General features: G+C 42.8%; 1 pseudogene; it reads left to right on the top strand.

The window, feature by feature from the left end:
* The window catches only part of LOC109904082 (carboxy-terminal domain RNA polymerase II polypeptide A small phosphatase 1-like), a 67,315-nt pseudogene that overhangs the window by 21,320 nt on the left and 33,701 nt on the right, over positions 1 to 12,294 (top strand).

Raw genomic sequence — 12,294 nt, forward strand, 5'->3', positions numbered from 1 at the left:
GACGCTTAGCTTGTTTGATTGCCTTGCGGAGGGAATAGCTACACTGTATTCGGTCATGTTTCCGGTCAACTTGCCCTGATTAAAAGCAGTGGTTTGCGCTTTTAGTTTTGCGCGAATGCTGCCGTCGATCCACGGTTTCTGGTTGGGGAATGTTTTAATAGACGCTGTGGGTACAACATCACCGATGCACTTGCTAATAAACTTGTTCACCGAACCAGCATATTCATCAATGTTGTTGTTCGACGCTATGCGGAACATATCCCAGTCCACGTGATCGAAGCAATCTTGCAATGAACAGACCTGAGCGCGGATGCTTCCTGTTTTAGTTTCTGTCTATATGCTGGGAGCAGCAAAATGGAGTCGTGGTCAGCTTTTCCGAAAGGAGGGCGGGGGAGGGCCTTATATGCGTTGTGGAAGTTAGAATAACAATGATCCAGGGTTTTGCCAGTCCGGGTTGCGCAATCGATATGCTGATAGAATTTAGGGAGCCTTGTTTTCGGGTTAGCTTTGTTAAAATCCCCAGCTACAATAAATGCAGCCTCAGGATATGTGGTTTCCAGTTTACATAGAGTCGATGGAAGTTCTTTCAGGGCCGTCGATGTGTCTGCTTGGGGGGGAATATACGCAACTATGATCATTATCATTATGATTCGCAGTGTGATAAAGGTTAGGGTTAAGTTTAGGGTTCGGTTTAAAATCAGATTGTATGATTCTGTGGCTGTGCCAGCTAGTGACCACTCTTGCAGAGCTGCATCCAGAAAAAGATTGATGGTGAAAAACGCGAACCTTTTGGTTGCTCTCAATAAATGTGTTTTATTTTTATGGCAACCCTTCCAAATAACCTGTTGGCATGGAGTTGGGGTCTATTGTAGATAGACGCCTCACAAGTCCTCAACTGGCAGCTTCATTAAATAGTAACCAAAAACACCAGGCTCAACGTCAACAACAGTGAAAAGGCGACTCCGCGATGCTGGACTTCTAGGCAGATGTCCTCTGTCCAGTGTCTGTGTTCTTTTGCTCATCTTAATCTTATCTTTTTATTAGCCAGTCTGAGATATGGCTTTTTCTTTGCAACTCTGCCTAGAAGGCCAGCATCCCGGAGTCGCCTCTTCACTGTTGACGTTGAGACGTGTTTTGCGGGTACTATTTAATGAAGCTGCCAGTTGAGGCATCTGTTTCTCAAACTAGATACTCTAATGTACTTGTCCTCTTGCTCCGGGGCCTCCCACTCCTCTTTCTATTCTGGTGAGAAACAGTTTGCTCTGTTCTGTGAAGGGAATAGTACACAGCGTTGTGCGCGATCTTCAGTTTCTTGGCAATCTCTTGCTTGGAATAACCTTTATTTCTGAGAACAAGAATAGACTGACGAGTTTCAGAAGAAAGTTATTTGTTTCTGGCCATTTTGATCCTGTAATCGAACCCACATAGGCTGTTGCTCCAGATACTCAACTAGTCTAAACAAGGCCCGTTTTATTGCTTCTTTAATCAGAACAACAGTTTTCAGCTGTGCTAAAATAATTGCAAAAGGGTTTTCTAATGATCAATTAGCCTTTTAAAATTATAAACATGGATTAGGTAACACAACATGCCATTGGAACACAGGAGTGATGGTTGCTGATAATGGGCCTCTGTAGATATGTAGATATTCCATTTAAAATCTGCCGTTTCCAGCTACAATTGTCATCTGGAACATTAACAATGTCTACACTGTATTTCTAATCAATTTGATGTTATTTTATTGGACAAAAAATGTGCTTTTCTTTCAAAAACAAGGTCATTTCTAAGTGACCCCAAACTTTTGAACTTTTGTATATATAGTACAGTTCCAGTCAAAAGTTTCGACACCTACTCATTCAAGGGTTCTTCTTTATTTTTACAATATTCTGCTTTGTAGAATAATAGTGAAGTCATCAAAACTATGAAATAACACATATGGAATCATATAGTAACCAAAAAAGTGTTAAACAAATCAAAATATATTTTAGATTATTCAAAGTAGCCACCCTTTGCCTTGATGACAGCTTTGCACACTCTTGGCATACTCTCAACAAGCTTCATGAGGTAGTCACCTAGAATACATTTCAATTAACAGGTGTGCCTTGTGAAAAGTTAATTTGTGGAATTTCTTTCCTCAATGCATTTGAGCCAATCAGTTTTGTTGTGACAAGGTAGGGGTGGTATACAGAAGATAACCCTATTTGGTAAAAGATCAAGTCCATATTATGTCAAGAACCGCTCAAATAAGCAAAGAGAAATGATAGTCCATCATTACTTTAAGACATGAAGGTCAGTCAATCTGGAAAATTTCAAGAACTTTGAAAGTTTCTTCAAGTGCAGTTGCAAAACCATCAAGCGCTATGATGAAACTGTCTATATGAGGACCGCCACATGAAAGGAAGAGTTACCTCTGCTGCAGAAGATAAGTTCATTAGCGTTACCAGCCTCAGAAATTGCTGCCCAAATAAATGCTGCACTGAGTTCAAGTAACAGACACATCTCAATATCAACTGTTCAGAGGAGACTGTGTGAATCAGGCCTTCATGGTCGAATTACTGCAGAGAATCCACTACTACAGGACACCAATAAGAAGAAGAGACTTGCTTGACCCAAGAAACACGGGCAATGGACATTAGACAGGTGGAAATCTGTCCTTTGGTCTGATGAGTCCAAATCTGAAATGTTTTGGTTCCAACCGCTGTGTCTTTGTGAGACGCAGAGTAGGTGAACGGATCATCTCCACATGTGTGGTTACCACCATGAAGGATGGAGGAGGAGGTGTGTATGGGTGCTTTGCAGGTGACACTGTCTGTGATTTATTTCGAATTCAAGGCTCACTTAACCAGCATGGCTACCACAGCATTCTGCAGCAATGGCCATCCCTTCTGGGTTGCGCTTTGTCCCACTATCATTTGTTTTTCAACAGGACAATTCCTCAACACACCTCCAGGCTGTGCAACAACTATTTCACCAAGAAGGAGATTGATGGAGTGCTGCATCAAATGACCTGGCCTCCACAATCACCCAACCTCAGCCCAATTGAGATGGTTTGGGATGAGTTGGACTGCAGAATGATGGAAAAGCAGCCAACAAGTGCTCAGCATGTATGGGAACTCCTTCAAGACTGTTGGAAAATCATTCCAGGTGAAGCTGGTTGAGAGAATGTAAAAAGTTGTCATCAAGGTAAAGGGGTAAGGGGTGGCTACTTCGAAAACACTTTTTTGTTTACTACATGATTCCATATGTGTTATTTCATAGTTGTGATGTCTTCACTATTATTCTACTTTGTAGAATCTGTTTTTCAGAATTTTAATCAGCATGTTAAATGTGCAACCAGAGGGAAAAAACTCAAGACCACCTTTACTCCACACACAGAGACGCGTACAAAGCTCTCCCTCGCCTTCCGTTTGGCAAATCTGACCATAATTCATAATTCTGATTCCTGCTTACAAACAAAAATTAAAGCAGGAAGCATCATTGAACACTTCCAAGATGGCGTAGCAGTCAGACGTCTTTGTCCGCGTCTCGTTGTGTTCCATGTATATCGTTTTTTAAATATATTTTTCTTCGCATATCTTTTTAAAATATTTTTCTAAACCTCAACTTCAAAATACTCTCCTGCAACCCGCCTCACCCAATGTGGTGTGGATCTGCTTTTTTTCTAAGGTATTTTTCTTTACTTCTGAACCGGAATCCCCCAACAGAAGCTAGCCAGCTAACTAGCTACTAGCTATAGTAGTCAGCTAACCACTGCTAGCGGTCATCAGCTAACCTGTAGCTCGGAAAACTCATGCCGGTTTGGACAACGCGATTCAAACCAGAGCATACCGGACCAATTTTTTTTTTCTCCATTCCCCGGATTCCAATCGCAAGCTCTGAACCTTTTCACCTGGATCATCACAGCTAGCTAGCTGCAATTCCGAGTGGCTACTCCTGGCTAACATATCTGTCCCGAAGCAAGCACCAGTTAGCCTGTAGCTAGCCCATGCTAGGCCCATCTCCCGGCTAGCTGAAGAGGTCCATCATCCACTCCGGGGCTACAATACCTATTTTGTCAATTGGCCCAGACCCCTTTTACTGCCGGTACAGAGCTCCTTCACGACTGGACTACCGACATAATCTTCCCAAGGGGGTTATTCAACTGGCTCCGACATCGCAACGTCCACTGAATGCCAATTTGATAGCCTGCTAGCCGCGGCCTTCTAGCTGTCTAGAGCATATTAGTTAGCTGAAGAGATCCATCGGCCACTTTCTTGGGCCACTATACCAATTTTGCCAATTGGACTGGACCCCTTTGATACACGGAACCCTATGAATCCATCACGACTAGTCTATCGACGTAACCGAACGAGGACGCTACAACAGACTTCCTCCGTCACAACGTCCCTCTAAGGCCCTTCTGCTAGCTTGCTAGCCCCGGCCTGCTAGCTGTCTGAATCATCGTGTCACCAGCCAGCCTAATTACTCACTGGACCCCTATGATCACTCGGCTACGCATGCCTCTCGCTAATGTCAATATACCTTGTCCATTGCTGTTCTGGTTAATGATTATTGTCTTATTTCACTGTAGAGCCTCTAGCCCTTCTCAGTATGCTTTAGCCAACCCTTTAGTTCCACCTCCCACACATGCGGTGACATCAGCTGGTTTAAATGTTTCTAATGATGAGACAATATCTCTCTCATCATTACCTCAAATGTATTCACATCCTACCATAACTTTGTCTGTACAATATGCCTTCAATCGCGCCCAGAAATCTGCTCCTTTTACTCTCTGTTCCGAACGTACTAGACGACCAGTTCTTATAGCGTTTAGCCGTACCCTTATCATACTCCTCCTCTGTTCCTCTGGTGATGTAGAAGTTAATCCAGGCCTTGCAGTGCCTAGCTCCACTCCTATTACCCAGGTGCTCTCATTTGTTGACTCCCGATCCATAAAAGCCTTGGTTTCGTGCATGTTAACATTAGAAGCCTCCTCCCTAAGTTTGTTTTATTCACTGCTTTAGCACACACTCTGCCAACCCGGATGTCCTAGCTGTGTCTGAATCCTGGCTTAGGAAGACCACCAAAAACCCTGAAATTTCCATCCCTAACTATAACATTTTCCGACAAGATAGGGGGCCGAGTTGCAATCTACTGCAGAAATAGCCTGCAGAATTCTGTCTTACTATCCAGGTCTGTACCCAAACAACTTGAGCTTCTACTTTTAAAAATAGACCTTTCTAGAAACAAGTCTCTCACCGTTGCCGCTTGCTATAGACCACCCTCTGCCCCCAGCTGTGCCCTGGACTCCATATGTGAATTGATTGCCCCCCATCTATCTTCAGAGCTCGTGCTGCTAGGTGACCTAAACCGGGACATACAGGGACACCCCGGCTATCCTACAATCTAAGCTTGATGCCCTCAATTCCACACAAATGATCAATTAACCTACCAGGTAAAACCCCAATTCCGTAAACACGGGCACCCTAATAGATATCATCCTAACCAACTTGCCATCCAAATACACATCTGCTGTTTTCAACCTACATCTCAGCGATCACTGCCTCATTGCCTCCATCCGTAATGGGTCTGACCATCCCTCATCACTGTCAAACTCTCCCTAAAATACTTAAGGGTGCAAGTCTTTCTAATCTACCTGGCCCAGGTATCCTGGAAGGATATTGACTTCAACCCGTCAGTAGAGGATGCCTGGTTATTCTTTAAAAGTGCCTTCCTCACCATCTTACATAAGCATGACCCATTCAAAAAATGGGAACAGATATAGCCCTTGGTTCACTCCAGACCTGACTGCCCTTGACCAGCACAAAAACATCCTGTGGCGTACTGCATTAGCATGGAATACCCTCCGTGATATGCAACTTTTCAGGGAAGTTAGGAACCAATATACGCATTCAGATAGGAAAGTTAAGGTTAGCTTTTTCAAACAGAAATTTGCATCCTGTAGCACAAACTCAAAAAGTTCTGGGACACTGTAAAGTCCATGGAGAATAAGAGCACCTCCTCCCAGCTTCCCACTGCACTGAGGCTAGGAACCGGTGTCACCACCGATAAATCCACTATAATTGAGAATTTCAAAAAGCATTTTTCTACGGCTGGCCATGCTTTCCACCTGGCTACCCCCACCCTGGTCAACTACCCTCCATAACTGCCATCGATAAAAGACATTACTTTGCAGCCGTATTCAGTCGACCTGGCTTTCAACTCTGTCAATCACCACATTCTTATCTTCAGATTCAACAGCCTTGGTTTCTCAAATGACTTCCTCGTCTGGTCCACCAACTACTTCTCTGATAGAGTTCAGTGTGTCAAATCGGAGGGCCTGTTGTGCAGACCTCTGCCTGTCTCTATGGGGGTGTCACAGGGTTCAATTCTCGGGTCGACTCTCTTCTCTGTATACATCATTGATGTTGCTCTTGCTGCTGGTGAGTCTCTGATACACCTCTACGCAGACGATACCATTCTGTATACTTCTGGCCCTTCTTTGGACACTGTGTTAACAACCCTCCAGAAGAGCTTCAATGCCACCCAACTCTCCTTCTGTGGCCTCCAACTGCTCTTAAATACAAGTAAAACTAAATGCATGCTTTTCAACCATTCGCTGCCCGTATCCGCCTGCCCGCCCGACTAGCAATCACTACTTTGGACGGTTCTGACTTAGAATATGTGGACAACTATAAATATCTAGGTGTCTGGTTAGACTGTAATCTCTCCTTCCAGACTGATATTAAACATCTCCATTCCAAAATAAAATCTAGAATCGGCTTCCTATTTCGCAATAAAGCCTCCTTCATTCACGTCGCAAAACATACCCTCGTAAAACTGACTATCCTACCGATCCTCGACTTCGGCGATGTAATTTACTACTCAGCAAACTGGATGCGGTCTATCACAGTGCCATCCGTTTTGTCACCATAGCCCCATGTACCACTGACCATTGCGACCTGTATGCTCTAGTCGGCTGGCCCTCAATACATAGTCGTCGCCAGACACATTGGCTCCAGGTCATCTATAAGTCTATGCTAGGTAAAGCTCTGCCTTATCTCAGCTCACTGGTCACGATCACAACACTCACCCATATCACGCTCTCCAGCAGGTATATTTCACTGTTCATCCCCAAAGCCAACACCTCCTTTGGCCGCCTTTCCTTCCAATTCTCTGCTGCCAATGACTGGAATGAATTGCAAGAATCGCTGAAGCTGGAGACTTGTATTTCCGTCACAAACATCAGCCATCTGAGCAGCTAACCGATCGCTGCAGCTGTACATAGCCCATCTGGAAATAGCCCATCCAATCTACCTACCTCATCCCCCATATTGTTTTTACTTACTTTTCTTTTTTGCACACCAGTATTTCTACTTGCACATCATCATCTGCACATCTACCACTCCAGTGTTAATTTGCTAATTTGTAATTACTTTGCTACTATGGCCTCACGCCATTTGCACACATTGTATATATATATTTTTTTCTATTGTGTTATTGATGATACGCTTGTTTATTCCATGTGTAACTCTGTGTTGTTGTTTGTGTCGCACTGCTTTGCTTTATCTTGGCCAGGTTGCAGTTGTAAATGAGAACTTGTTCTCAACTAGCCTACCTGGTTAAATAAAATATAAAATATAAAAAAAGAGCTGGTGTAGCTAAGTCAGGTTTGTAGGCCTCCTTGCTCGCACATGCTATTTCACAAATGTTCTATACGGTTGAGGTCAGGGCTTTTTTGATGGCCACTCCAATACCTTGGCTTTGTTGTCCTTAAGCCATTTTGCCACAACTTTGGAAGTATGCTTGGTGTCATTGTCCATTTGGAAGACCCATTTGCAGCCAAGCTTTAACTGATGTCTTGAGATGTTGCTTCATTATACCCACATAATTTTCCTACCTCATGATGCCATCTATTTTGTGAAGTACACCAGTCCCTCCTGCAGCAAATGATGCAGCCACCCTTGTGCTTCACGGTTGGGATGGTGTTCTTCGGCATTCAAACCTCCCCCTTTTTCCTCCAAACATAACGATGGTCATTATGACCAAACAGTTTTTATATTTGTTTCATCAGACCAGAGGACATTTCTCCTAAAAGTAAGATCTTTGTCCCCATGTGCAGTTGCAAACTGCAGTCTGGCTTTTTTATGGTGGTTTGTAGCAGTGGCTTCTTCCTTGCTGAGCTGCCTTTCAGGTTATGTCGATATAGGACTTGTTTTACTGTGGACGTAGATACTTTTGTACCTTTTTCCTCCAGCATCTTCACAAGGTCCTTTGCTGTTGTTCTGGAATTGATTTGCACCTTTCTCAGCAAATTATGTTCATCTCTAGGAGACAGAATGCGTCACCTTCCTGAGCGGTATGACGGCTGCGTGGTCCCATGGTGTTTATACTTGCGTGCTATTGTTTGTACAGATGAGCGTGGTACCTTCAGGCATTTGGAAATTGCTCCCAAGAATGAACCAGACTTGTGGAGGTCTCGGCTGATTTATTTAGCTTTCCCATAATGTCGAGCAAAGAGGCACTGAGTTTGAAGGTAGACCTTGAAATACATCCACAGGTACACCTCCAATTGACTCAATGATGTCAATTAGCTTATCAAAAGCTTCTAAAGCCATGTGTCACGGCTTCTATAAGTAGTGGGTGGAGGAGTCAGGCGCAGAGAGCAGGGTAGTTCAAAAGATGTGGATCTTTATTTTCCCAATAAACTGAGAGACAGTCACGCCACACACACAAGGGCGCGTAAAGACCCAGTCCAAACAAACAGGACGAAACTGATCGGAAAAATGAATTCCACAAAATAATCACACACCATAAACAGAAAAACAAGACCGCACAAAAGCCAACGGGCCTACTGGGGTTTAAATAGCCCACAACCAAAACCTAAACACGGAACAGGTGCAACTAATCAGACACAACTAAATGAAACAGAAAAGGGGATCGGTGGCAGCTAGTAGGCTGGCGACGATGACCGCTGAGCGCCGCCCGAACAGGAAGAGGCACCATCTTTGGCGGGATTTGTGATACCATGACATAATTTTCTGGAATTTTCCAAGCTGTTTAATGGCACAGTCAACTTAGTGTATGTAAACTTCTGACCCACTGGAGTTGTGATACAGTGAATTATAAGTGAAATAGTCTGTCTGTAAACAATTGTTGGAAAAATGACTTGTGTCATGCACACCGTACATGTCCTAACTGACTTGCCAAAACTATAGTTTGTTAACAAGAAATGTGTGTAGTGGTTGAAAAACTAGTTTTAATGACTCCAACCTATGTAAACCTATGTAAACTTCTGACTTCAACTGTATTTAGTACCCATTTTCTGATTTTAAGAAAGTCAACAACCATTTGTCTCTTTTCATTTTGTAAGTTCTTGGCCTTTCCCCATAGTGATTGATGACAAAGGGATTTATATTTGTGAAACAGAAAGCCATGGAAGGCCAAAATGCAGTTCCTTAAAATTAGATTAACTTTAAAAAAAGTAGATTGTCCATGCAGATCATTTTTTATGATTTTATTCATCAGGTTATTCATGGGTGCTAATATTTGTTATATGTCTTTTTGGGGGGGAAAGTATTATTATTATAATCTCTTTCTCTGAGAAATTGTGTTAGTATGAATAATATTGTTTTACACTTTTTTGCATACAATATAGCTTGGTATTATTGATTTCATGCAGTCTTTTTTGCTCATCTATATCAAGAGAGCCAATAATTTTGGAGGTGACTGAGTTGTAGAGATGTGTATTGAAAATTAAATACAAAAATATCTCATTTAAGTATTCACACTTCTGAGTAAATACTTTGAAGAAGCACATTTGGCAGTGATTACAGCTGTGAGTCTTTATGGGTAAGTCTCTAAGAGCTTTCCACACCTGGATTGTGCAACATTTGCCCATTTATTATTTTCTAAATTCTTCAACCTCTGTCAAATTGGTTGTTGATCATTACTAGACAACCATTTTCAGGTCTTTCCATAGATTAAGTTGATTTCAGTCAAAACTGTAACTAGGACACTCATGAACATTCACTGTCTTATTGGTAAGCAACTCAGGTGTAGATTTGGCCTTGTGTTTTAGGTTATTGTTCACTCTCCCGAGTGTCTGGTGGAAAGCAGACTGAACCACATTTCTCCCAGTGACTCAACCAAGGTTTGCTTCTAGGATTTTGCCTGTTCTTAGCTCCATTCCCCTGTTCTTAACAATTACAAACATATTTTGGGGGGGCAGTATAACTTTAGTGCCTTGTTGCAAACAGGATGCATGTTTTGGAATATTTTTATTCAGTGTGTCAACTAGGTTAGTATCGTGGCGTAACTACAATGTTGTTGATCCATCTTCAATTTTCTCAGAACACAGCCTTTAAACTCTGTAACTGTTTTAAAATCACCATTGGCCTCATGGTGAAATCCCTGAGTGGTTTCTTTCCTCTCCGGCAACTGAGTTAGGAAGGGCACCTTAATTTTTGTAGTGACTGGGTGTAATGATACACCATCCAAAGTGTAATTAATAACTTCACCATGCTCAATGGGATATTCAATGTCTGTTTTTTTCTACCCATCTGCATTGGAAAACCTCCCTGGTCTTTGTGGTTGAATCTATGTTTGAAATTCACTGCTTGACTGTGGAACCTAACAGATCATTGTTAGGTTGATAATTGATAATTGTGTGTGTGGGGTACAGAGATGAGGTTGTCATTCAAAAATCATGTTAAACACTATTGTTGCACACAGAGTGAGTCAATGCAACTTATTATGTGACTTGTTAAGCTAAGTTTTACTCCTGAACTTATTTAGGCTTGCCATAACGATGTGGTTTCGAAAAACATAATTCCAATTTGACATTATGGGGGTATTGTGTGTAGGCCACTGACCAATAAAATAAAAAAAATTCAGGCATTAAAAGGTCATCGGGTTTTAATACTTTCTGACGTCACTGTAATGCACCTCAACATAGGTCTTACCCCAACTCAGGTCTAATGACACTGAAGCTGCCATCCCGCGCTCCAGATTGCGTGAAAAAAATGGTCGGACTCTAACAGTGTATCTTGTGTTGAGGCGATAAAGTCAGACTTGGAGTGGGCCTATCTCTGTCTGGATTGAAATAGAAGCAGAGGCATGCCTGAAAGAGACCCTAGATAAGCCACTTTTAACTCAGTAGGCTAAAACTTGCTGACCTGGCCCTCGTACCACTCCCCCCTTGTAAAAGCTGTAACCTCATTATCAGTGGCTTAGCCTCCTGGGAGACTGGGTGTGAGCAATGGAATAGAGGGGTCGCACTGTACAGTATGCAGGGGTGCCATATGGAGGGGGGGGGGGGGGGTAGAACGATTCTAAGGGCCTGTGACTGACAGGGGACCTAAAAACAATATTAGAATATTAGGTAAACATTTTTCAACATTAAAGTAATAAACTATCATCAATAATATTTCATTGACAACGTCCCTTTTTCAGGACCCTGTCTTTCAAGGATCATTCGTAAAAATCCAAATAACTTCACAGATCTTCATTGTGAAGGGTTTAAACACTGTTTCCCATGCTTGTTCAATGAACCATAAACAATTAATGAACATGCACCTGTGAAACAGTCGTTAAGACACTAACAGCTTACAGACGGTAGGCAATTAAGGTCACAGTTATGAAAACGTAGGACACTAAAGAGCCTTTTCTACTGACTCTGAAAAACACCAAAGATGCCCAGGTCCCTGCACTTCTGCGTGAACGTGCCTTAAGCATGCTGCAAGGAGGCATGAGGACTGCAGATGTGGCCAGGGCAATAAATTGCAATGTCCATACTGTGAGATGTCTGAGACAGGATGGACAGCTGATGATCCTCGCAGTGGCAGACCACGTGTAACAACACCTGCACAGGATCGGTACATCTGAACATCACACCTGTGAGACAGGTACAGGATGGCAACAACAGCTGCCTGAGTTACATCAGGAATGCACAATCCATCCATCAGTGCTCAGACTGTCCGCAATAGGCTGAGAGAGGCTGGACTGAGGGCTTGTAGCCCTGTTGTAAGGCAGGTCCTCACTAGACATCACCGGCAACAACGTTGCCTATGGGCACAAACCCACACAAAGCTTGCTGAAAATAAATGCAGTTGACAGTAACATGACGTTTCTTTTTTTGCTGAGTCTACTAATAAAACAAATGGTTTCTTTTTATTTTCTTGTTTCTGCAGCCCTGTCTCCCCATCCCCATACCCCTGAACCAGCCCAACTCCCAACTGAAGAAGGATGTGAGCAGCATTGTGTTGAATGACATATCAGTTGGCATAATTGCAGGTACTGCAATGCATTGGGGACAGG

The sequence above is a fragment of the Oncorhynchus kisutch genome, linkage group LG2 (genome assembly GCF_002021735.2).
Source record: "Oncorhynchus kisutch isolate 150728-3 linkage group LG2, Okis_V2, whole genome shotgun sequence".
Classification (NCBI taxonomy): domain Eukaryota; kingdom Metazoa; phylum Chordata; class Actinopteri; order Salmoniformes; family Salmonidae; genus Oncorhynchus; species Oncorhynchus kisutch.